This window comes from Triturus cristatus, chromosome 1_1 (assembly GCF_964204655.1).
Source record: "Triturus cristatus chromosome 1_1, aTriCri1.1, whole genome shotgun sequence".
In the NCBI taxonomy this organism is placed as follows: Eukaryota; Metazoa; Chordata; class Amphibia; order Caudata; family Salamandridae; genus Triturus; species Triturus cristatus.
This window is the reverse complement of record NC_140579.1, coordinates 936,954,341-936,980,044: the sequence shown is the minus strand read 5'-3', so window position 1 is coordinate 936,980,044 and position 25,704 is coordinate 936,954,341. Positions and strand designations below refer to the sequence as shown.

At 41.5% G+C, this 25,704-nt stretch overlaps 1 pseudogene; it reads left to right on the top strand.

Annotated features, from left to right (window-relative positions):
* The window catches only part of LOC146871318 (Y+L amino acid transporter 2-like), a 647,328-nt pseudogene that overhangs the window by 39,727 nt on the left and 581,897 nt on the right, over positions 1-25,704 (top strand).

The window sequence follows — 25,704 nt, the reverse complement described above, 5'->3', positions numbered from 1 at the left end:
CCCTTCTCTTTACGTAGCCCCTCTCTCATATGCATTTCATTTGTTGTACAGCGCTACTCATATCAGTGTAGTGTGTGTCAGTACTTTACACCACGCACACATTATAGAGACAATGAATCATACAAGTGTGTAAATCAGTCTACAGGGAATGTCACATAAGCCAATGAGGATTACAAGGTGTAGGAATCACATGTCATACATACTGGTGGGCTGCATATTTTAAGAGGGTTTGGTATGGCGAAACACAACCTCAGGATTTAAAGAGTATTTCATGGGGTCAGCTTTACTGATAAAAATGTATATCTGCCCAAACATACTCATTTTAGCAACATTAGAATAATGAAGGACTGGGGAAGTTCTAACTACAGCACAAAAAAAGAAAGCAAATCTAACTATACCATTTATGTTTGTATGCAGCTCTTTGATGACAGTTCATTGGTCACTGTCCTATGTTAGGATTGTAACTTCTGAACTGCAAGTAGCACAAGAATCTCTGTGACAAAGGCAGTAACCCACTGAGCTGCCACATAAAATACAGTTCATAAGCATTTAAAAACTACTAACAGACAAATGATTGCTCAAGCTGGATCATTAATCACCAGCGTAATCTGGGCATTTTGTATTGTCTTATTGTTGTCCTGCAGTGGCCATGATAATGATAAAAGCCGTTTAAATGAAGCACACACAAAGTATGTGTGCTGCTGGGCCTGTGCATATTTTAAAAAGAAAAACAAATAGTAACACATTCTCTTACCTTCTCAATTAGTCAAACTTAGTGTCACAGCCTGATGTGATAAGCAGCTGCAGGGGTCAGGAAAGGTGAATAGGAATAAACATACTTATTTTCTCCAGGCCCTGCATAGAAAAAGAAATATCCACGCAGCAAATCATTGTCGCCTTTGCCATGTGGAGCAGAACATTGTCGCCTTTGCCATGTGGAGATGAAGGGGTAAAAAAATAAACAAAGCCTCGTTAACATGTAAATGGTCTTTTAAAGACCTGTGAAGTACTCGGGTGCGGCGGCGATAATCTCAAAAACTGTCTGTGTGTGCGTGCCCGGGAAGCTCTCTCAGCTGGGGCGCACACACATGACGGGGTGGGGGGGAGGGCGAATGGCGCTTTGAAGCACTTTGCGCCCCATGGTGTTGTGCGCCTGCCTTCAAGCCCTCACTGCGAGGGCCAAGGCTCCTACCGCTAGAACCGGTGCCTGCTTTGAGATAGTATTCTTGTTAATTGCAGTGCACACCTGCGTTGCAATTAACAAGAATACTATCTGAGAGGCCCACATTCAGCCCCGCAGCTGCCCACTATTAGCTAAAGAACTGCAGGGTCAAATACGACGTGTGCTTTCAGACGATTCTGAAAGCACACGTTGTGTATGACTCTGCATTCCTTTTGCTGATAGTGCGTGGCTGAATGTGGGCCTTTGAGATAGCATTCTTGTTAATTGCAGCGCCCGTGTGCACTGCAATTAGCATGAAAACTATTTCAAAGGCCCACGTTCAGCCCCGCAGATGCCAACTATTAGAAAGGAATGTGGTAATCTAAAGCGCGACGTGTTCTTTCAGAATCAAAAACACGTCGCGCTTTAGATTACCACATTCCTTTGCTAATAGTGCACGCCAGCAGGGCAGTTTGTGGGTCTTTGTGAAAGTATTCATGTCAATTGCAGCGCATGACGGCGCTGCAATTAACAAGAATACTTTCACAAAGGCCCACAAACTGCCCAGATGGTAAAATTGGCGGCGCGAACAGGCTGTGTGTGTGTGCGCGCCACAATTGGGACACTGCACGCTCGGAGATACTTTAGTGCGCGCGTGCACACCCGCGCACGTTCTAGGGAACAGTGGTTTTGACCCGTGTTGTTTCAGTGTGTGACAACCCCACCAGTAGAAACGATAACATGGGAAGCCTTTGCTGTTACATGCAGGCATTTTTTACAGAGAGTACTACTTGAAATGCATTCATAATTTCTGCACTTTTTTTCATGGTGTTTCTTGCATGAAAACAGAAAATTAATTTCAGGAAATAGTGTCATCATATTGATTTACAGCACTGTACAATGAATGTATTTATTGTGTAGTTAAAACCGTTACAAGTGTATCATTGTGTTCAAAAGTTAATATAGGCAAATGATAACATCAGCTTACGCAAAGATTGTCCTCTATAGCTCATGAAAATTGGCAATTTCTTAATTGATAAAATATTCAGTCGTATTGATTTATTAACCATCCTGCTTTCTCAAATTTGCATGAAAATGCACCATTTGTGCACTCTATTTTTCAAAATTTTCACGGGGGGAGAACCCCCCCAAACCCTCCGTAAGTTGTTTGGGCTCGCTCGCTACGCTCGCTTGCCATAGTGCAGTACAGCAATAATTTTACGCCTCACCACTTTCAAATGTCACCAGCCACCATTACTGCGTGTCAAATGATTGTGATGTCACCTTTGTTACCCCATACATTTTGATGAATCAGCGTTCATTACCTCACACAGCTGGCAAAGTGCTAGAGTGTGATGTCAGTTTACCTGATTAATGTCATGGTTTGAACACACTGACATCACATGCCATTGATGTTTCTACATAACAAGTATGCAAATGCAAATGCACAGCAAATATTTTTTCTAGCTTTCTATATGGCACACTAAATTCCATTGCTTGAAGTTACAGCACCCCCGTTACACACTCTCCCCGTGCATTGGTAGGTATTTCTGTTGTGAGCGTCTTCTTGCATGACTGGCTGTGCAGCTTTGAACTTGTTAGTGCACCCACACAGTGTGATCTGAGCACTGCTGATAATGGAGCAGGGTTTTTACTTTAAAACCGAATACCTGTTTCATTTTCGCATGTTATAACTAAAAGTACTACTGATTAATTATTAAAAGTTTGTCAAATGTTGTCTAACCAACCTTATTAACAAAAGAATTACACGTGGGAATGCTATTGCATGGCAAAAATATTAAGTGAACTAAGTTGGTGAGCGAACTGACAGAAATCGATGTTGCTTATGTGATGTTATTGTGTTTGCGCTTATAATTAATATGCATTAATGGCTTTTGATGTCGCAAATGGCTAGATAAATACACACACATAAGGGTATTAGCAGGAGAATAACACTGTATAATCATTTCCGTGCAGTAATATTGTTTTATGTCTATTTTCACTTAAGTTGTCTAATGTGGCCTACCTGAAAATGGCTACCATCCGCAGCCTGCATTCGAGTAGATGGAAATTTTACAAAAAGGCTTCGCGCTGCCTGTGACCTTGCACCTCCGATGAACTGAAAAGCCATGAGCATGATGACAAGTCCAGGAAATCTGCCAAGTGCCCCTGGAAGATGGAGTTGTTGCAATTTTGAAATATTGACTTCATGAACTTATAATGATCCCACCATTTGATACAAATTTATCCAGTAGAGACATCCGTAGATGTATCGAATTAGTCATGGACATTCAATTTTTCTATTCATTATTTGGGACAATCTATGTGTGAGAAAATCTCGCACAATATCGAAAATGTACCAAGATGACATTATTTCCGCCATTCATCTGTTCTGAACAAAGAATTGTAACTTTATAGAATGTAAATTTTAGTATAAATACTAGTAGGCTAGAGAGGTCTAGCACCACTTCTTCCCGAGCTGATGATCCGAGGTCCCTATGCTGACGGAGAGGACGATGACTCTACATGACGGCAGGAAACTCTAATTCTTCTACAGAGGACCGGTTCTGACTTAGGATCTGACATTTAGACAGAATAGGTAAATATGAGAGAAATGAATTTGCATTTAATTGGCTTTTCTTACAATTTTAGATAAACAAATAATTCTGTTTGAATTTCTGTGTCGGGTGATTATTTCTGGTCATGTTTATTGAATTTATTTGTGTATTCTTTGCAATGTTTCGCTAGATTTAAAAGCAACTAAGCAGATGCCATTGACCTCAAAGTACAGGCAGATTGGATAGGTATTGAAAGGTGTGTTTCCCCTTATACATGGCACGGATAAGAGTGGTAGGATGAATGTTGGTGAAATGGGCCCCACCAGCGTGTGATGTGTGTGTGCGTGTGTGACTGTGAGACCGTTCCGTCCGTGGAAGTAGAGGGGATTCGGAAGCTCTGATATGCACCAGTTTCTTGGTAGCAGAGGATGGTTAAAAAAGAAAAAGGAATCACAGGGAATTGATGTAGCTAGGCTACGTATGGAGATGGAAGAGATGATAGTAGGAACAATCCCTACAGAAACACTGAAGAATTATCAGGAAGGGGAGATCCTCTTCCTGTGCAAGAGTATCACATGGAGAGCAAAGAACATGCATGACAGGTTGAAAGGAATAGCCAGTGAATTGGGAATTGACATGGATAAGGTAAAAGCTTTACAAAAGCCTTACCGAGTGGATTTTGCAGATAAGGACATTGAGAATCTGAACAAAGCAGGCCGAACAGGACAGATGAAGGAAATGATTGCCTTGCTGAAGAAATGGGGAAATGTAGAAAGATGGAAAGACAGATGGTACCGAAAGCGAGAGGATGGGGCAGATAGAACTTACTCGGCATTCCCCCTGAAAGAAAAAGAGAAGGCAGTGACAGCTTACCCCATGAGAGAGATTCCAGGAGGCGGGTACGTACATGTCCCATGGACTAGCCTGGATATTTTATCATTTACATATGATTTTCCTCGACTAAGGGAAAAGCCCGTTGAGTGGTACAGACAGGTCGACAGATTTGTAAAGCTGTCAAAAGTACTGTGGATTGACCTGAATAGTCTGTTTGATATAATTGTACCAGCAGACCTGTGGGCAGAATGTAAAATAGTCATAGACTGGCCCACTAAGGAATACCCAAGAGATCCAAAAACAGGAGCTCCAGATCCGGAGGTAATGAAGAAATATGAGCAGGTTATGGCCTTCTTGAAAAATAAAGTACCCCCCAAGGAAACAGACTGGGTTAAAATAGATCGAACACACCAAGAATTGAAAGAATCAGTCCATGATTACTATGAAAGACTGATACTAGCTTTTAAGCAGTTCAGTGGAGATGAACACCTGGGTGACAAGGATCTGAGTCATTTTGTGTATAGATTTGTTTATGGTTTGCGATCTGAAATCAGTGAAATGATACGGCAGCACACCGTAGACTGGCAGAGTAAGAAGATTGATGAGATTTTGAGACATGCAAAATACTTCAGTGATGAGATTGAAGCAAAGCAGAGGAAGCTAAAAGAAAAGGCAATGTGGGCACAGGTGAAAGTTGCAGAAAGACAGGAAGCTCAGTTGGTTGAACAGGCAAATAACCCAGGAAATAAACCCAGGTTTGGTCCAGGAAAAGGAAAGGGGAACATCGAGGAAGCCAAGAAAAAGTTCCCATGCCACATTTGTGGAAAATTGGGGCATTGGAAATCCGAGTGTAAGAATCCACCGTCTACTAATGATGATAATCCATCATTAAATTCACAGGTGCAGAGTGAGGGGTGTGGTCAGCATCGGCAACAGCAGAAGGCTGATAAGCAGCAGAATCAGGTGCCAAAACCACCCTTGCCACAGAGAAGAGGATCTCAGAAGTACAGCCAGGAGTCAGGATTCTACGATGAAGAGCAGGTAATCAAACCAAAATGCGCAAGCGCAGTTTCTCAGTACTGGCTGAAAAATGAAGGAAGTGACTCCGAGGGAGACTTCTGACGTTGCCGAAGAGAGGAAGAGGAGTGCGTACTTGGCGCAACTCTAGAAATAGACCAGGCAGGGCCTTTTGTAGATGGGAAAATTAATGGCGAAAGTGTCACTTTTCTAGTTGACACAGGGACCACGAGATCAACTGTCAGGTCAGCTGATATAAAGAATCTTCCTCTCTCGGACGAAGCAATCCAAGTGGTTGGTGTGTCAAACACACAGATTAAAACACTACTTACTGAACCAGTAATGGTTAGAATAGGGAAATTTTCAGACATGCACCGATTTGTGGTGTGTGACACAAGTCCTGTGAACTTGCTAGGTAGGGACCTGCTGTGCAAGATGAATTGCACTATTTTCTGTACTCCAGATGGAATAACCTTTGAGACACCTGATAAGGATGTTCTATAAAGAATGACCATGGATAACAGGGAATGTGAGGCTTTGGGAACATATGCAATATTTAATCCAGATGCATTACCCCCAGAATTGAAACAGACAGTGAAAGCAGCAGTTTGGGATTTTACTGGAGAAGATGTGGGTCTGATGAAAAATGTAGAGCCAGTAAAGATTACTGTAAAAGAGGGAGTGGTTTACCCAAACATACCGCAATACAGATTGACACCTGAAATAATAGAAGGAATAACACCCATAATTGAAAAAATGATTCAGCAGGGGGTGTTAAGAGAAATATTGAGCAGCCCATGTAATTCACCAATAATGGGACTGAAGAAACCTAATGGAAAGTTCAGAATAGTACAGGATTTGAGAACAATTAACAAGATTGTTGTGTCATGCTGTCCCATTGTGCCAAATCCATCAGTAATTTTGTATCAGATTCCCCATGATGCAAAATGGTATACGGTAATTGATTTGTGTCATGCTTTCTTTTCAATCCCATTGCATCATGACAGCCAGCCAATATTTTCTTTTAGATTTGGAGAACGGATTTTGGCATGGTGCCGAATTCCACAGGGGTATACAGAGAGCCCTTCAATATTTAATCAATTAGTAAAGAAATCTCTGGAAAGTCTGACAATGCCTGAAAATTCAGTCCTGGTCCAGTATATTGATGACCTACTTGTGGCATCAAAAACACGTGAAGCTTGTGAAATAGACACCATTGCATTACTGAATCACTTGGCAGATGGAGGATTAAAGGTATCTCCAGCCAAATTGCAGTCCTGTAAGAAAGAAGTCCAGTATCTGGGACATAATATTGAGAAAGGCCTGAGAAAAGTGACCATTGACAGGATCAAAATCATTAGAGGAATGAGAGCTCCAATGACACAAAGAGAGGTGAGAATGTTCCTGGTAATGGTGGGTTACTGTCGTCAGTGGATAAGTAACTTTTCCCTGATTGCCAAACCATTGATTAAATTGACCAAAAGTGAGGTGAAAGACCCATTAGAACTAAACCCAGAGGAAATGGCTGCATTCAGAGAGTTAAAAGACAGACTATGTGAAGCTCCTGCCCTAGGAATGCCTGATTATGAAAAGGAATTTGAGCTGTATTGTAGTGAGAGAAATGGATGTGCACTTTCAGTGTTAATCCAGAAACATGGATGTCTGAGGAGGCCAATTGCCTATTTCTCAGCAACTCTTGACCCAGTAGCTGTGGGTTTACCAGGTTGCCTGAAAGCAGTAGCTGCTACCTGCAAAAGTCTGGAACAAAGTGAGGGAATCATAATGGGATACCCTATACGGGTATTTGTACCTCATGATGTAGTAATCCTTTTGACAAGGAGCCGGACACAGTTCATGTCTCATAGTCGGCTGACTAAATATGAGAAAGTCATTCTTGGTGCAACCAATGTAAGCCTGGAGAGATATGTGAATCCAGCGACACTGTTGCCAGATGCTGAATGTGTGGGAGTGAGAAATGACGTTGATCATGACTGCCTGGATGTACTTGATTACTGTACAAAGCCAAGGCCAGACATAAGAGATCTGCCACTGCCTGAAAGTGATCATGTGCTGTTTGGGGATGGATCTTGTCTGAGAACAGATGAAGGAGTGTTGAGTGCTGCATATGCTGTGTGCAAAGTCTCGGAAGTTGTGGAAGCATCACCCTTAAAAGGAGTTAAATCCGCTCAGGTGGCAGAATTGGTGGCATTGACAAAAGCATGCAAGATTGGGAGGAGTGTGAGAGTGACTGTGATGACTGACAGCCAGTATGGCTTCGGAGTTGTCCATGATTTTGGCCAGCTATGGCTACAAAGAGGTTTCCTGACCTCAAGTGGAACTCCCATAAAGAATGCTGAAGTGGTTGGAAAACTGCTAGAGGCGATACAGCTGCCTAAAGAACTAGCAGTTGTAAAATGTGCTGCTCATGGTCATGGTGATGATTTTGTAACTGTGGGAAACAAATTCGCCAATGACATAGCACAATACTGTGCAAGAAACAATCATTCAATTAACAGTAGTAAAGAGAGAGAAATATCTTCTTGTTCCTTGATGTTTACTAATGAGGTGGGAACATGGGAGGAGGTGAAACAATGGCAGGATGAGGCAGGAGATGAGGAAATGAAAGAATGGGTGAAAGCAGGTTGTGCACCTAGAGAAAAAGATCATGTGTGGGTCTATAGGGATGGAAGACCAGTCATGCCAAATAGCATGCTATCAACAATGGCAAGGATGTATCATGGCCAAGGACACCTGGGGAGGGATGCTATGATAAGAGCCTTTAAGCAAACCTGGTACAGTCCAAAGTTTAGACTGATAGCAGAAAGTCTCTGCCAGAGATGTCTGATATGTCAGCAATTCAATCCTGGAAACAGTGGTGAGCCTAGAAACAATAGGCAGGGAGGGAGGACCCTTCACAAGAATGCAGATAGACTTCATTGAAATGCCCCCAGTCAACAGATTGAGGTATGTCCTGGTGGTGGTCTGTTTGTTCTCCAGGTGGGTGGAGGCATATCCAACAAGAAGAAATGATGGGATAACAGTGGCCAAATTACTGTTAAGAGAGTTCATCCCAAGGTACGGGTTCCCAGTAACCATTGAATCAGACAGAGGAGGACATTTTTATAATGAAATCATGGGTCTAATTTGTGAAGCATTGAGTGTACAGCAGAAGCTACATTGTGCTTACCGACCAGAGGCTTCTGGTGTGGTTGAACAAATGAATGGTACCATCAAAAACAGAATTGGCAAAATGTACTTAGCCACAGGAATGAAATGGCCCGATGTCTTGCCTCTAGTCCTGATGACCATTAGGTCTACTCCAGACAGAACTAAAGGTTTGAATCCACATGAAATTATCATGGGACGTGCAATGAGACATGCATTTGTACCAGTCAACAAGTTGATGACAATAACTGATGACATGATTTTGGATTACTGTAAAGGCCTGGCTGACGCAGTTCATTCTGTGTTTCACCAGGTTGGAGAAGACGCCACCACACTTGAAAAGAAACCAGCCCATGATCTAAGCCCAGGGGACTGGGTAAGGATAAAAGTCCACAGAAGAAGGAATTGCCTGGTTCCAAGGTGGGGAAGGCCAAGACAAGTCATCTTGACCACAACGACTGCTGTGAAGTGTGCTGGAGTGAAAAATTGGATACATGCAAGTCACACACTGAGAGTTCCAAATCCAAGAGATGGTACTGGAAAAGAATACTTTGAAGAATCAGATTCCAGTGATGATGCAGAAAGTGAGGCAGTAAGAAGGAAAAAGAATCCTGAAAGTGGGGAAAGTGAGTCAAGGGAAATTTTCATCCCACCAGAAGAGGTTCTGAAGAGAACAGTGCAAACTGCAGAAGCAAGTTCAGACTCAGAAGAATTACCCGAAGTTCCAATTGACAGTGACCAACACAAAAAGAAAGAAAGAAAAGAAAAGAACATTCCAACAGAAGAGACACCTGAATCACATGGGGAAATTGGACAAGTTCCACCTGAGATAAATATTGAAGAAAAAGGGACAGACAGAGACAGTGAGGGACAGATTGCGGAAAAACCCCGAGGAGGTGTAGGGAACATCAACAACAAGCTAGGTGAAGGGACAAGTAGACAGCAAGAAGATTGCGTGTCAGAGACCCGAGGAGGGACAGAAGTAGGGAAATCTCAATTGGTGGAAAAAGAGACTGTTGGAGAAAAGGAAGTTGTTGGGGAAAAGAAAACTTTTAATGAACAAGAGGCAACTGAGACAGAGTCTGAGGAAAGTGACAATGAGATACATGGAGGACGAGTTCTGAGAAAGAGAACTTGGCTTGGAGAAAGAAACAATAAAGAGGGAAAACAAAAGAGAAATTCTAAAGGTGATCTCTGGCCAAATAAGATAAAGAGACTAAGGTACAGACTGACACGAGTTAACTCTTCGAAAGCTGAACAAGTGAACGAAATGTCAAGTCAAAATCCAACCAAAGAAGAAGAAACAAAGATACCTGAGAGAACTAAAAGAATAAGGAAACCAAACCAGAGGTACAAGTCACCGGAATGGACGTATGTGGCACTGCCTGAACAAGGAGAAGAGGCGGACAGCCAAGGAAGTCCAGAGGAGGCTTTACTGAAGGAGTTTGCTGAAGAAGAAGCTGTGGGAATTCTGGGAGTTATCTTGTCGGACATTGGAGAAGAGACGGATGGTCAGGACCTGATACAGTTTGATGATGATGAAGAAACAGTGAAAAGTGATGAAAATCCAAATTGAGTAAATCCAAGGAAAATCACTTGGAGAAGAGAAGAAAAAGAAATACTAAAAATTTGTAGATTGTAATAATCTGTTGGGTACTTGCTGCCCTTAAAAGTTCGGTAGAGGAGTAGAAGAGGCTAAGTCAAAAGACACGATCAAATTAACAAAATGGCTAACACTGAGAATAAAAGTAGATGTACCTTTCTGAAAAGATGGTGCAAGATGTGCTGCTGCTGTACAGGTTTATTAATGTTGCTTTGGAGCGTGCTTGCTCTATTGATTTCATTTAGAGTCACTACAGACACTTTAGAAGTTCATACTGAGAACAAAACTAATATAGGGAAAAGTTCACAGAAAATAGTACCGACTAGAATTAGCAATATACATATAGATAAGGATAGGTCAATTAATGATTTTTCTAGCAATGTTTTTTCTAAATTGTTGTATGAGTACGTAAAGACAATGGAAGTAAGGGATTGCTACGTCTGCATGCAATTACCTGCCTCTGTTTCGGAAGGAGTGACTTATCATCATCTTCCGGCTACGTATGGAATTTCCTGTAGTGTGCTGATTAGTATATTTTATCAGTTAGGGAAATTAGATTATAATATTTCTAATGTAGATAATATTCTTGGGCAACTGCCTATGAATAAAGCACTGAATCCTGCAAAGGAAGCTAACACTTTAGGTGAGATTTTTTTTAGAAACCAAAGAATTAACATTAGAATATGTTTTTAGAAATAATTTAACTTGCAGTTTGAAAGGAGAAGAGAAGAATTTTCTAGACATGGTTGAGAGAAGAAGATTGAACATGCACAAGAAAGCAGAAGGGCATAAAATGAGTGACACAATGTGGGATATTGAGAAAGAAAAGGAGTTGAAAAACGGAGCCAGTCCAACTATGGCTATAGATGCCCCACAGAAAGGAAAACTGTGCATTACCAGGAAGAGATCCCAGTATGATTATTATTTCATAGGGACTAGTGAGTGCCATGATACATACTTTATTGCAACCGGATGGGGATTTAGAGGAGGAGAAGATCCAGTTTTCCCGGGAGTGTATTATATTTGTGGGAACAAGGCTTATTACCGTTTGCCTGACCATTGGTTTGGTACATGTTATGTTGGCCTGGTCTTTCCAAAGATTTTTCACATGGATAGAGTAGATGATGTTGAACAAACTAATTTATTAACACGCTATAGAAGAGAAACATGGACAGCAATTGTAGGAGATATTTTTGGAGCTTTAATTCCAGCAGTGGGAATTTCTTTTAATGCATTTGGCATTCGGAAGCTGTCAACTGTGGTGGATCGCTTGTCAACAAGCACCGCTGGAGGCTTTCTTCTGGTTAATACAGAAATGGTTGCTTTGCGTGCTATGGCGATGCAAAATCGACTTGCCCTTGACATTCTTTTGGCAAAAGAGGGTGGAGTCTGTGGAATGCTGAAAGTTCAACATTGTTGCACTTACATTCCTGATGAAAGTTAAGATCTAAAGGTTTATTTCAAAAATATTACTGATTTGCATGAAGAATTAGTACCACTGGAAGCTGAAAGTATCTGGACTAGAATGGCTAATAAGATGATTGCTATTAATAATTTTATAGCTAAAATAGGTAGTACCATTTTTGGTAAGATATTATTTCCATTAACCTGTGTAATTGTTGCATTATTGATCCTTAGATTAGGATGTATGTGTTGTAGATATAGAAGAAATAAAAAGAAAATCACAAAAGAAAATGTTAAAAGGAGACAAAAGAAACCAAAAAGAGATCCACAAGAAATAGAATTAGAAGAGCTAAGAGAAAGCATGTATATAGAAACTAAAAAGGAAGATGAGATGGAAACAAGGGTTTAAAAAAATTAACAAGAAGATATTTTGAATTCTTCCAAAAAGGGGAAACTAAATTGATTTTTTGTGGTTTTGATTTTTGCGGTGATTAGTTATCACCAAAGGGGGGATTGATGGAGCAGGGTTTTTACTTTAAAACCGAATACCTGTTTCATTTTCGCATGTTATAACTAAAAGTACTACTGATTAATTATTAATTATTAAAAGTTTGTCAGATGTGGTCTAACCAACCTTATTAACAAAAGAATTACACGTGGGAATGCTATTGCATGGCAAAAATAATAAATGAACTAAGTTGGTGAGCGAACTGACAGAAATCGATGTTGCTTATGTGATGTTATTGTGTTTGCGCTTATAATTAATATGCATTAATGGCTTTTGATGTCGCAAATGGCTAGATAAATACACACACATAAGGGTATTAGCAGGGGAATGACACTGTATCATCATTTCCGTGCAGTAATTTTGTTTTATGTCTATTTTCACTTACGTTGTCTAATGTGGCCTAGCCGAAAATGGCTACCATCCGCAGCCTGCATTCGAGTAGATGGAAATTTTACAAAAAGGCTTCGCGCTGCCTGTGACCTTGCACCTCCGATGAACTGAAAAGCCATGAGCATGATGACAAGTCCAGGAAATCTGCCAAGTGCCCCTGGAAGATGGAGTTGTTGCAATTTTGAAATATTGACTTCATGAACTTATAATGATCCCACCATTTGATACAAATTTATCCAGTAGAGACATCCGTAGATGTATCGAATTAGTCATGGACATTCAATTTTTCTATTCATTATTTGGGACAATCTATATGTGAGAAAATCTCGCACAATATCGAAAATGTACCAAGATGACATTATTTCCGCCATTCATCCGTTCTGAACAAAGAATTGTAACTTTATAGAATGTAAATTTTAGTATAAATACTAGTAGGCTAGAGAGGTCTAGTGCCACTTCTTCCCGAGCTGATGATCCGAGGTCCCTATGCTGACGGAGAGGACGATGACTCTACATGACGGCAGGAAACTCTAATTCTTCTACAGAGGACCGGTTCTGACTTAGGATCTGACATTTAGACAGAATAGGTAAATATGAGAGAAATGAATTTGCATTTAATTGGCTTTCTTACAATTTTAGATAAACAAATAATTCTGTTGGAATTTCTGTGTCGGGGGATTATTTCTGGTCATGTTTATTGAATTTATTTGTGTATTCTTTGCAATGTTTCGCTAGATTTAAAAGCAACTAAGCAGATCCCATTGACCTCAAAGGAAAGGCAGATTGGATAGGTATTGAAAGGTGTGTTTCCCCTTATACATGGCACGAATAAGAGTGGTAGGATGAATGTTGGTGAAATGGGCCCCACCAGCGTGTGATGTGTGTGTGCGTGTGTGACTGTGAGACCGCTCCGTCCGTGGAAGTAGAGGGGATTCGGAAGCTCTGATCTGCACCACTGACAGGCCGCAGAAAATGTGCTGTGGCATGGCTTCCTCTTCTGGTACACTTTTCCCAAGACAGGGTCCTAATACTCCCCTGTCTCCCTCCCTGCATAACCTGCCTCTCCTAATATCATTCACTGTGTCACAGCTAGCGAGGTTCAGTGCTGCCTAGGGTTAAATCAGGCCACGGTCACTCCAAGCCACATTAACCAACTAGCAAACTCAAAGTTTCAGAACTTTTTGATCAGAGGTAGACTGGCCACATGATGTGATAGGAGCCTGCTTCTCGGCAGGGTGGTGCCTATTAAAGGCTGGCCCTGTTCATCACCTGCCAGGCAAGTGACTGACGTAAGACGGGTTGTACCCAAACCCATCAACCCAGGCATCAGACTCTAAGTGAATATATGGTTTCCTCAAAGCAGAGATGTAGTAACGGTGCAATAGGCTCTAACACAAGTAAGGAAAATGGTCCACCAACCCCTCCCCACCCCTGTTCTATAATATAGTCAACTGCCATTGGATAAAATAGTCTCCTCATGCCACTAGACCGTGATAACAACTGGACCTGTTACAATAATGCGGGAAGTGACACTGACAGCATTGACAGCTTTCACCACCACCAAAACCCCATATGAGCTAATTCACCTTAAAACAACAACATCTCTTAGTCACCCCAAACAAAACACATCCAAATTTTATATACTGATGACATCACTGGTACCCTCAACAAGTCAACAAGTGGCAGTGAGGTCTCCTTTGTGCGACAGCAGGTGATCAATGCAGTCATTTCACGGTCTCCCCTATGTCAGAGAATGAGGGAGTTGTGAGGAAAAAGAGTCTTCATATTATGTTTGCACCGAATAAACAAATCCGCAAACTTATTATATGTACGTTTTACAAATTGCTTTGAAAAGGAGGTGGTGTGGGGTCAAACGCCATGTAGATTTCCTCTGAAGTGGGTAGAGGGGTGGCATACTCACTTTATAATTTAAAAACTTAAAAAATATACAAGTTTAAATCACAAAAGCGCAGACAGAAAAGGAATACATGTGACCTGAACAATAGGTGATGGGTTTCACCTTAAGAAAGTTTCAGCATGAATTGGTTGGAAAGGGCATAGTATGACTACATAGGAAAGTATGCAGCACTGATCTCCCACGGCCCTACCAAACCCAATTTTAATAGGAAAACATAGATATACTATAAGCAGAGAACCAATCCACACTCACCATCTCTCCCCCCAGAGACTCTTCTTGATCACTGAGGAACACAACCTTGTTGGCTAATGATTTTGACCAAGCAAACAAAAGATGTGTTGATGTACCCAAGATACTCAAAATATGCCCTGCACCAGATAGACAATTTTAACACAACTTTTGAAATCCCCTTCCCCTCACATCGTACTTCATACACGAGGTGATAGTTTTAATAAATTGTTCAGTGAATATCTGACCCATTTCACCTCCTTAAGGATGGCCACACATCCTACCAAAATCTCCCTGGCTGACTTTATTTACATGGAGAGACATACTCAAACATGCTAAGAAAACAGCCCCAACCACACTTACACCAGTATATTCTCTTGAAAATTACTTATCTTTCATTATTAGTCCAAGTCTTAATACTCCATCCTCATATAGCCCCCAAGGACCAATCAAGGCTCACCTGGTCCTTTGAGAACTACCAAATGAGCCTGCTGCAGCAAGACCTCATCACCTTTCAACCTATTTGACAACCATAATATCACTTTGCTAATGCCAAATTCCAGCTTGTAAAACACCGAAAATCTTTTCCTTCATATGCTAGAGAGCTGAATACCAGCACAATGAAATGCGCAAACATAAATCTCTGGCTAGGACCTCGCTCTTCATAGCACTTGTATGACTCAATGAGCTCCACAACCACAAAAACAATGCCCTTTAGAAAATCGACATTCTGTGCATCAACCAGATCCCCATTCCTTTTCTCTGTGAAATAACCAAAGCCATAAAGAATCAAGAGATTTCGAGGAGATCGATTCAAGATGATCATATCAACGTAAAACTTCAATTTATAAACTAATCCTATGTTCCTATTCTGCCATATGGACCAGCTTCTAAACTGATATCCTTCTAAGATCCCTGCAAAATCCTTGCTTCTTTTTAGGCGACCCCCTATAAAGACAACATACTTCTCTCCTCTACCTAAAAACACACTTTAGATCATCTCTAAGCACCGCAAGCATCTGCTAAAGACTATTGACATCCTACCATCTAAAAAAAGCCTTAATCTGGGTCTGCCGTTATAAGCTATTGAAGCCCAAACTGTCACTTTGCGTTCTTCAGAAAAATCATATACGCAAATATATCCCTCTAACTTCAGACACACATAGGTCAAACAACCTAATTCGGGACAACCAGTTTGGCTTCATGCTAGCTTGTAGTGCCCAGAAATTAAAGTTTTAGGTCTTGCCCTCTCCATCTGCTCCTCTCGTTTTCCCCACTACCCTCTACATGTTTGAATATAAGCCATTACTGACAACCCCCAATGACACATGCAGGTTGGAGCTTTATCCCACATTAGTTCTCCTTTCCCAAAAAAATATAAAAAAGTCATTGCATACAGATGCTTAAGCCTGCTCTGAGCCACAGGTTCCTGCAGAACCCGTAAGAGACGTGCACGATTGATCATAATGTGTAACTCATACATGAAGACATTGTGTTTCCTGCTACAAAATAAAAAGGTCACCAAACAACGATACATAGATGACACACAATTATGTCTAAAAGTATCACCACCCGTTGACATTACTATGCTGCGAATATGCCTCACACTGATTTGAATCATAGATATCAGCCGTCTCCCTTCAGCTGAACCCTACAATAATGGAATTCATCCCTTTTTGTATTGGTAATTGTAGTAATGGGACCCAAAAATACAGTCCTGGCTTAGCAAAATGAAGCTAGAAGTTTGAAGCAAAGAACTTTATGATTAGCTTGTTTTTTTTTTTTAGAACTAGCCCTTTAATTTTATCATCAAACCAGACATATAATTTTTATTATGAATCTGATGACTTAATCGAAGGTCCCAAGATGTTATGGTGATAAGCTGGTGACTTTATTACTTGATAAGCTTGTGACTTTATTACTAGCAACATTGTCATAAAATTGCCTTAAGCCACTGTAAAACGTTTGTAAATCAGGACCTTAGTCACTAATGAAACATACTCATAAATTCATGGAAAATAAAATGTGTTAGGCATGGTTTATGGTCATGAAAGTAACACGTGTGGGAGTATCTCAGGGGCTTAGGGAACTGTGGGTATTGTAGCGTTTGTAATATGGAAGCTTGTGATGTATGGGTGGAAATTTATAAAAGGTATTTGAGGTTTCTTTAGACTTCGTGTAGACCCTTACTTCCATCAAATCACAAGGCTATAGCACTGCAGAGGGTAGAGCCCTTGCCACCTTTGGCAAAAGAAGGGGCTATTAAGTGAATGATGTCACAATAGGTCTCAAAACCCACTCAAGAACATTTCAGAACTCCTATAGTGCGATGATTTTAAACAGGCCGAAGAACAGTTTTGTTTCTCTACACTGCCTTTTCCTCTACACTTGGTGGCCCGTTTTAAGATTAGATGATCTACAAATTCCAAAATTGCTTGGGTTTCACAGCACAACCCTGAAACAGTCTTTACTACAAAGTCAGAAATAAGCACTACCATTACAACGCGGGCAATATAACGAACGCTTTATTACCTTGCGTTCCATTACAATGCAAGTCGTTGCAGTGACTTACATTAGGGAATGTGCTGTTGGATTTTAAATCCAACACCTTCCCTACTGTTGCACAGACTGGAGTTGGAATAGTAATATATACTATTCCAAAGTCCAGCGCTTCCCTAAGGAAAGTCGTTGTAAGGACTTCGATGGTAATGGAAGGCGTGTAACAACACGTTTGTTGTATTGCCTGCGTTGTAATGACATGCATTGTAAAAGCATGCGTGATTGTGTCATACATCCATCAAAACCACAAGATGAGATACACAAAGAAGAAAGACTGAAAGTGCCAATACCATATTGAGAAACAAGTACCTAGAATCCTTTAACAAAGACAGTGAAGACTGTTCAAACATGCTCTAGTAAACGAAATAGACTACAGTGGTAAACTTCAGCACAATCAAGCTGAGAGCAGAGGAAAACTGTACTTACAATAATGTTTCTGATATACTTTAGTGTGCATCAGGTTTCACACAAGAAGCCTTCATAACATGTATTTGTAAATCGCACATTCGCCCAGAACGATATCTTGGTGCTGAATAACAGGTGTTTTATTGTTACCCAACTCAATCATTTTATCAACCTCAGAAGGATGAATGGCTGAGTGGACCCACTGGGATTTGAATTTGTGATCATGAGGTGAAACACAGGCCCCTATAGTGGATGCATTAGTCCACTGAGCCACCAGACCCAGCTTATTGTGCTCACATGAACAAGTCTAACCTAGAAGGCAGTACTTAATTTGAGCCGGTGCGGCACCCAATCCTAAGCACCGGCGCTTATAGCACTAATTAAGGACACACTCATTTGGAAGGCACATCATTTTCCTCAGAATCACAGGATGTTGAGCCATACCGAGACTCGAACTCGGTTCCCCAGCTCCGAAATCGGCAGCACTAGCCATTAGGCCAAGTCCTCTACAGAGTAATAAGTGCTGGGGCTCTAGTCAGGAGGCAGTTTGCACCAGCACATTTCTCCTGTTAGCGCTGCCTCCTGAGGAGAGCCCCGGCACTTTTTATTTTACAAATTTACCACTGCTAGACGGTAAAATTGATAGTTATCTGCCGTTATTTGATTCATTCCAAACAGAAACTGTTTGTTGTGAATTATTCCTAAACATTATTTGCTGCAGAATCAGTCACAGAGAAGTTGTGTTTGTGCTGCTCATGTGGTAGCTTAAAATTGCTAGTTCCAGGTGCTCATTCTTTGATCTGAGCTTTTGTACCTCCTTGTGGGTTTTCAGTAGTTAGTAAAAAAGAGATTTAAGGTTTTTTTTTTTAAGTTGAGCAGTATGTTACATTTGGACCTCAGGTGGGTGGTGACATTACAGGGAACAATGCAGCAGTTGCTGCACCAGAAAGCCTTTTTCCCCTTTTTTGCTGATGTTACACAGCATTAGCTGAACACATCGTCAAAGCAAATTGATCAATAAGGTGAGATCTGTTGCTTTGCATATGTTTGTTTATTCAAGTAGGCCACTGTATAATGGTTTTTCGTTGCCTATTTGTATGTTCTATGCTTTCCCATGTTGTACTAGCATCGCCCTTTTCTGTTAGCAAGAGTTAAGGGTTTATTAGGAGTTTGGTGTGGCTACGCCAGCCTATGGTTTACCAGTCAATGTTCCATGTTAAATTCTGAGTTCAATTAAATACCAAATTGTAGTTTTTTACTTAAGTGTAATTAGGGGCCTGTCTATGTTTGGCCTGTTTTACAATAGCACGTGTATTTTGAGATCTCTGTTAAAGACCTCTTTTGCGGATCAGGCTTAGCCAGTTTTGATAATTGAGAGGTGTCTGTGAGGAGTGCTTTAGTCTGGGTCCCTATAATTTTGAAGTAGCAGCAGTCTGAGATACAGATAATTGTGAAAACCGACTGCCATGCCTGCTAGGATGCCACTGAAGGGCTTCATATAGGTGATAAAATGTGGATTCTTGCTTAAAGTTCTGATTCTTCGCTTCTTATGCTTACGTTCTGATTCTTATTTTCTTATGCTTAAGTTCTGATTCTTAGCTTCTTATGATAAAGCACTGATTCTTGCTCAAAATACTGATTCCTGGCGTCATGTACATATAAAAGTCCGGATCCTAACTGGAAGTGCTGATTCTTATTTCAGCCTTCCCGTGGTCATTACGAGGGAGCTGACAGATATCAGAGTCATTTGAGAGATCAGTTGGCCAGGAAGGGTGCCACCAAACATGGGCAGCATCCGATGTGCCAGTTGTTTTTTTTGTTTTGCTGAGTAGGATTTGTTGGTCTGTCAGGTCGAACCCAGCAGACAGACCGATTTGGAACTGGATGGCAGTTTCCCTGTTGTCAGCTTTGGCATGTTCTTCTTTTATGCTGAAGAGAGTGGTATTTGTTCCTCTTTGCTCACTAAAGTTTGGTACAAGGTTCGCAGGATGCCGTCACGTTTGATGTGGTTGGTTAGCGGGTGGTGCTGTTTTCTCAAAGGTTACATCTTAGAGGGCTGCATTTGATTCCGGACTGCCCGCTTGCAAGAGATATTGTATACAACAAGGGGCTTGCAGCCCACACATTACTTAACATTTGTTGGCTTCATTGTTACTCTTATTTGCTGTCATCTAATTGGCCAGCGCCTGCTGGCTTCCCGTCCTCTTCTTTTGGCTAGGGCATGGACCAAGTTCTGATAGCCTCAGCTTGATTTCTGTCTTTCTGCTGATTGTGCTGTGATTGACATGCTACTTTATTTTTCCCTGTTGTCCTTTGTGAAACTCTTGCTACTTGTAGCTATGTTTTACTATGCCGCACATACCTCAATTAAGCCCCTTTCTCTTGAAATGGATGTAAATTCTGACAGCAGATGTTGTCTGTTTTTATTGTGACAACAGATACTTTAAGTCACACAGACATTTAACTGTTTACATCCCATTTTTTCATTTTCAAGAAAATATTTGCAAATTGTGATGCTCTCTGCCTGCATGGAAATTCATTCGTTCTGTTAAAAAACTGCATTCCCTGAGAGGAAGCACTGTCTGACTGCAACCCTGAATAAACAGCGCTAAAACTTCACACACTGGAAGAGATCCTACAACTGTGTCTGGGGCGAGCGGCGCCTCCCGTTCTGCACCAGGAATCCGTAGGTTTCTATTTCCCAGTCACAGCCCCCTGTTCTACTAGCTGTGGTACCCAGAATCCATCAGTTCACTCTCCAGTACCTGTTGGCGTTACCGCAGCTCCTTCAAGTGACCTTTGGCAAGATTTGTGCCAAAACAACTAATTGTGGGAGAAACTATCTGACTTGACAGTTGCCATGGTGGTGTTTTTCAGTATCTCTCTCTTCTGAATGCTTTTGTCCTACACTCCCTTGATCTGCTTCATCCCCAACTTCTTCAAACACTAAACCATTCTCAGGAAAAGGCAACAGAGCACCCACAAATACATAATCTGTTAATACTTGCCTCACAATAAAAGCACAGATCAACAATGCACACACCTCAACAACAAAAGCATGCATAGAAGAGGTGGGTACGCATACTACAACACACACATAGTTCTACATATACATAACACATAAACATGCATTACTGAGAACCCAGCCACACTCACAAAAAATATGTCATAGAACACGATTTATACGTGGGTAATACATGAACTCTCAACACACCACACACTAAAAGAACCTAAACCTTGCATAGAGCATCCAAAATCTCATACGCACCACCCCGCGCACTTACAATACTTTACAGTCAAACATTGGGAAAGACAGCAGCTTGTCAGTTGCATTATGGTTACGGAGTAGCATGCTACTTGCTAAAAAAGTGCTTTGAAGCCTCGTCGGGGGTAGTAAACGCTATATAAATGCAATTACAATACAATTATAAAGGTGTGATCTATTGGCTTTCAAAGGGGTGTGCCTTGGGTGTTACTGCGGGTGTTACCAAGTAACGCCCATGGGTTCTGCCACATTCCCAGATTTACTAAGGTTCGTAAATATGGGAATGTGTCAGAATCTTATACCTCCCCAGGGAATGTGTAAGGGGGAACAACAAGGAGAATTACTTTTATTTATCATAGTTTTTTTCCTCTTTCTATTCAGGCTGTATTCTGGAGGAAATCACCTCTCGTGATTGTTTTTGAGCAGGAAGGGATCCATCCTGCATAAAAACAATCATCCTCTCAACACAGGCACCCTTGCACCATGGCAATTGTGTGCTGGTGCAGGGGAGAGCTCAGGGATACATCATATTGCTGTAAATATGACGTATCCCTGTGCTTCGAAAGTAAGACAGCACATTGCAGCCGAATGGCTTGCGGCACAACGCTTGCCTCACTTCCTTGAAAATACGGCTCCTAGAATCTTTTGTCATTGTAATTCCAGTATTCATGAGTATTATGTCCAAGCTGACTCCGCCGTTTTGAGTTCAGGTGCTGAAAACCCACTGACAGTCTGTGTAATCTGCTCCGCATCCCTTCTTCTCTGTCCTGCTTACATATGCATCTATAGTGAAGGAGATTTTATGAATAAGAGAACATGCTTTAAAAGAAAACATCTATGTTGTTGCAGAACACCTCAGATATGCATTAGTCCTTACATGTGTTAAAACTTGACAGAGAGGCACAGGATGGGTTTGGGGGGCCTGGACAGTGGCAGTGTGCTGGCTGCATTTCTGTGGCTTGAGGATGGAGACCGACAGCTGAAGTGAGCAACAATGGAGACAGTAATGAACAATGGAGACGGGGCTCCTCTTTGAAACTCAGTGAAGGTCTCATTGGGAAGGGGCTGCTGATTACTTGTTCTTCCTGAGCACTGCAGGGTTGGTGGATGGTGGGTGTTGTGGATGGGACTGCAGTTTCTGTTGCTCAGGTGAGGAGGTTTCTGGGCAGAGCACCTCCTTTTGTGTGTCTCATTACTGTTATAGGGAGGCTGAATGACAGCCAGATGTACGATCTCACGCTTCTTTGTGCTTATGTTGTGGGTGCTCCAGATTGTAGACAGCCTCAGTGCTACAAGCCCAGAGAGGCATTACATTAAAAACACTAGGGCAGACCTGTTCTCCTTCATCCCACCCAGAACATCAGAGAGAAAGGGGAGAAGCATCTATAGCACAAACATTTAACATACAACATTCCTCATTTTGCCTTTTCCTTCCATTGATTTTATGGGGAAATGAAAGCAATTTTTGTAATTGTATTTACCCCATGAGTGATGGTGTGGTGGGTTTGTACTGGGGCTTCCATGCGTACAGTGGTATTGTAACACATGCAAATAATGTTTCCTTCTAGGGTTGTACATGCTATCTCAGAAAACCTCCACAATATTCCCGAAACACCAGCATTAAAACTGACCTTGACTTAAAACTTCTAATTGTCAACTCATCTTTTTCTTTCAAATGAGTCTCTTCTTCCTTTCTGTCCCCTGCATGCCTCCTCTCTCTCTAAGAAGTGCTCTAAGTCACATGCATGCTTGACCCAATCCCTGTAATTGTATCTCTGCAAGCCCCACACAATGTATCAAAGATCGCAACCTCTCTTTTAAATCGTACCCCAGCATCTCAAGATACCTAATGTCCTGTAGCATAAATATTAATAGCACCAACCTATGCATGAATTCACATGCGCACCTCACACTAAAGATCACACCTAACTCTTATTAATTTAATCCACCACATAGATATTGGAGTAAATGCATGGAATCATTTCTTTTAGAGTGCAAGACTAATCCCAATAACCAACAATAACCAAAAACCCCACTAACCCTGGCCTCCAGTGCAGCTTGCTGCCCAACATAAAGTGCTACAATGCCTCATCAGGGTTACTAAGTGCTGTACAGGTGCAATTACAATACAATATTTCGCTCACACTAAAACTGACATCATAACACTCAGCAGTCAGATTTTATACAGGCTGCATAATAGTCCCCTTTTACTGCTTGACATGCTTACACTCACATAAGAGAAAACAAAGAGGGTCATGTATGTCACCCAGTGTAGGTCCGGAAGCTACTTACTATGGCCACTTCTTGACATTTAATAAAGACAATCAGATATGGGATGATATTAACGAAGTCCATCCCAGCAGATCTCTCCACCATTTCTTCCTTTAACCTGCTCAGGAATTTAAACACAATATCTCAGAATGGACAGGCTAGAGCAGTACCTAGCTAAGTGGACTATGAACATGGGAAATGCCTTAAAGGAGCCTGCAGAGCTGCTCAAATAGTAGAAATATACCTTTTTAGGGGTACACTGGTGCAGGGTCACCCTTTTGTCCACGGGTTCAAAAACAAACAGAGTAGAGATCAGCACTGGAGTTGGGAGTAAATAACAAGTTTATTAACCACTCATGAGTGGGACCACATCCACACAGCACTCTCAAGTGCTGCCTGAGGTAGTACATTGAAGTCACAGAACACAGGCCTTATATACAGCTTTTTCTGCACTGGTAAGCATGTGGATACAAATAGAAGGTACAGGCCTACACAGGAAGAGTTACCGACAAACATGGGCAGATGGGAGATCACTTAGTCAGCAAAGTGGGAGGGGGAGCAGGAGTGCTTATGGCAGCAGTAAATGATTGACAGTTGAGTCTGAGACCAGGTGTTCTGGCAGGTACAAACTTTTAGCATGCACATTGCTTTTAGCTTAGGTCAGGAAGTCAACTAAAATAGACAGCACAGGCAGGGAAAAAGACGAGCAGCAGAGTATGGGAGAATTACAAAGCCAACAAAATGGATGCCACAACCAAGATGGCTTCGGCTTATGCTAACAGAAATTATTTCAGATTTCCACAGATGACCCTTTTAGCATATGCTAAGACATTTTTCTTATGCTTCTAAAGGGGTGCGATAAATGTTATATATATCAATTAACATCATAACGCTGACTTCTCGGTCTATTGCTAAACGGGCATTTAGATTTTGGACATTTGTTTTAGATCAAAGATAAGTAGTACAAGTGAAAATACAGAGGGAACAAAGCATTGGCCCGCATTGAATACATAAACAACAAGAGAAGAGAATAGCTATAATTATGAACAAGGCCAAAAATATTTTCAATCCCCATACAGAAAATACGCTCCAGAATCGTCCAGCCCAAGTCCATGTTCCTGAATCTTGATGTATCTCAGTGACTAATTTATGCATTTTGGAAATAACCGCATATACAAAAGGTGAATTGTCTGGGTGTGAAGACACAACAGCTGGATCCGTTGATACAGTCTATGCTCCAGTCTATATTATTCCCATGTGGTCTCTGTCTGGTCGAATACAGAGACATCAATTGCACATTTTCCCCTACTACCAGCATGGTGATTGAACAATTGAAAATCTTGATGGAAGGTTGGGGGAGCTAAAACACAGGTGGTAGAAGGAAGGCTATGTAACAGGTACCAGACCAGCCTGGATGTAGGAAGTAGTATGCCTTAGTTTCACAAACAAAATAAGTGTGACATGATGCAAGGAAGCTGCTTCGGCCTCTCGTAGACATCTGCAACACTGTAGTACAGTTACTGTGGTCCACTGGCACATCGCCTGTACTTTGTACACAAAGGGGCCAGTGGTCATGGCAACAGAGATAACAAGGGCTCCATTTCCTTTAGCCGACCTAGAATTTGGATACACATAGTTTGTTGCTTCACTTCCTTTACAATATTCTTTCATTTCTAAAGCATTCCCTTTTGCTTATGGGTCCCCATCTTCGTTGGGGTAACAGACTTTGTTCATTAGAGGCATATAGAAGTTTGAACCAAGCTGGGCAAGAGCCATTGTGAGAGAATGGCAGCGTGACAACGGGATTCATTTTATGTTCTGATGAGGAGGAATCTTGCCACAAACCCAACAGTTAGTAGCATTACTTAGCTGGTGTGTCTGATGCAACATTTGAAGAAATAAATTGTTTCTCAGATTTTGCCGGTATCCCTGTTTATGTTGTGGCAAATCCAAATGATAATGCTCTTTTGCAGCAAGTGATGTAACAGTAATGTTAGGTAAGGAGGCTCCAGGCATTACTTCCTCCACTACTCACATTACAGTAGCGATGATGGCAGCAGTCAAAGTCAGACCAAGGATACAGATTGTACAGCCATTGCACGTTGTCGCAGCGATCTCCTCCTTAGGCGAGCTCATTTTCATTGGCAAACAACAAAATAGATGATGCCCTAAGGTCCTGGGCAGGCGTTGTTTTCTTCACTAACGTTGAGATGAGTAGTCACTAATAGGCTACCCCCCTTTGTAGTCAGTCTTTAACCACCCAGGATAGTGGCTCAAACAGTCTCTTTCTGCGCTAAAATGTCTTTCTTCCTGGATCAAAGCAGATATCTAGACTTACCAGGGACCGTGTTGTCCGGGAACACTTCCTCAGGTCTTTCAGGTGACACAGCTTGTCCTTCCTCGGTAACCAAGATGTT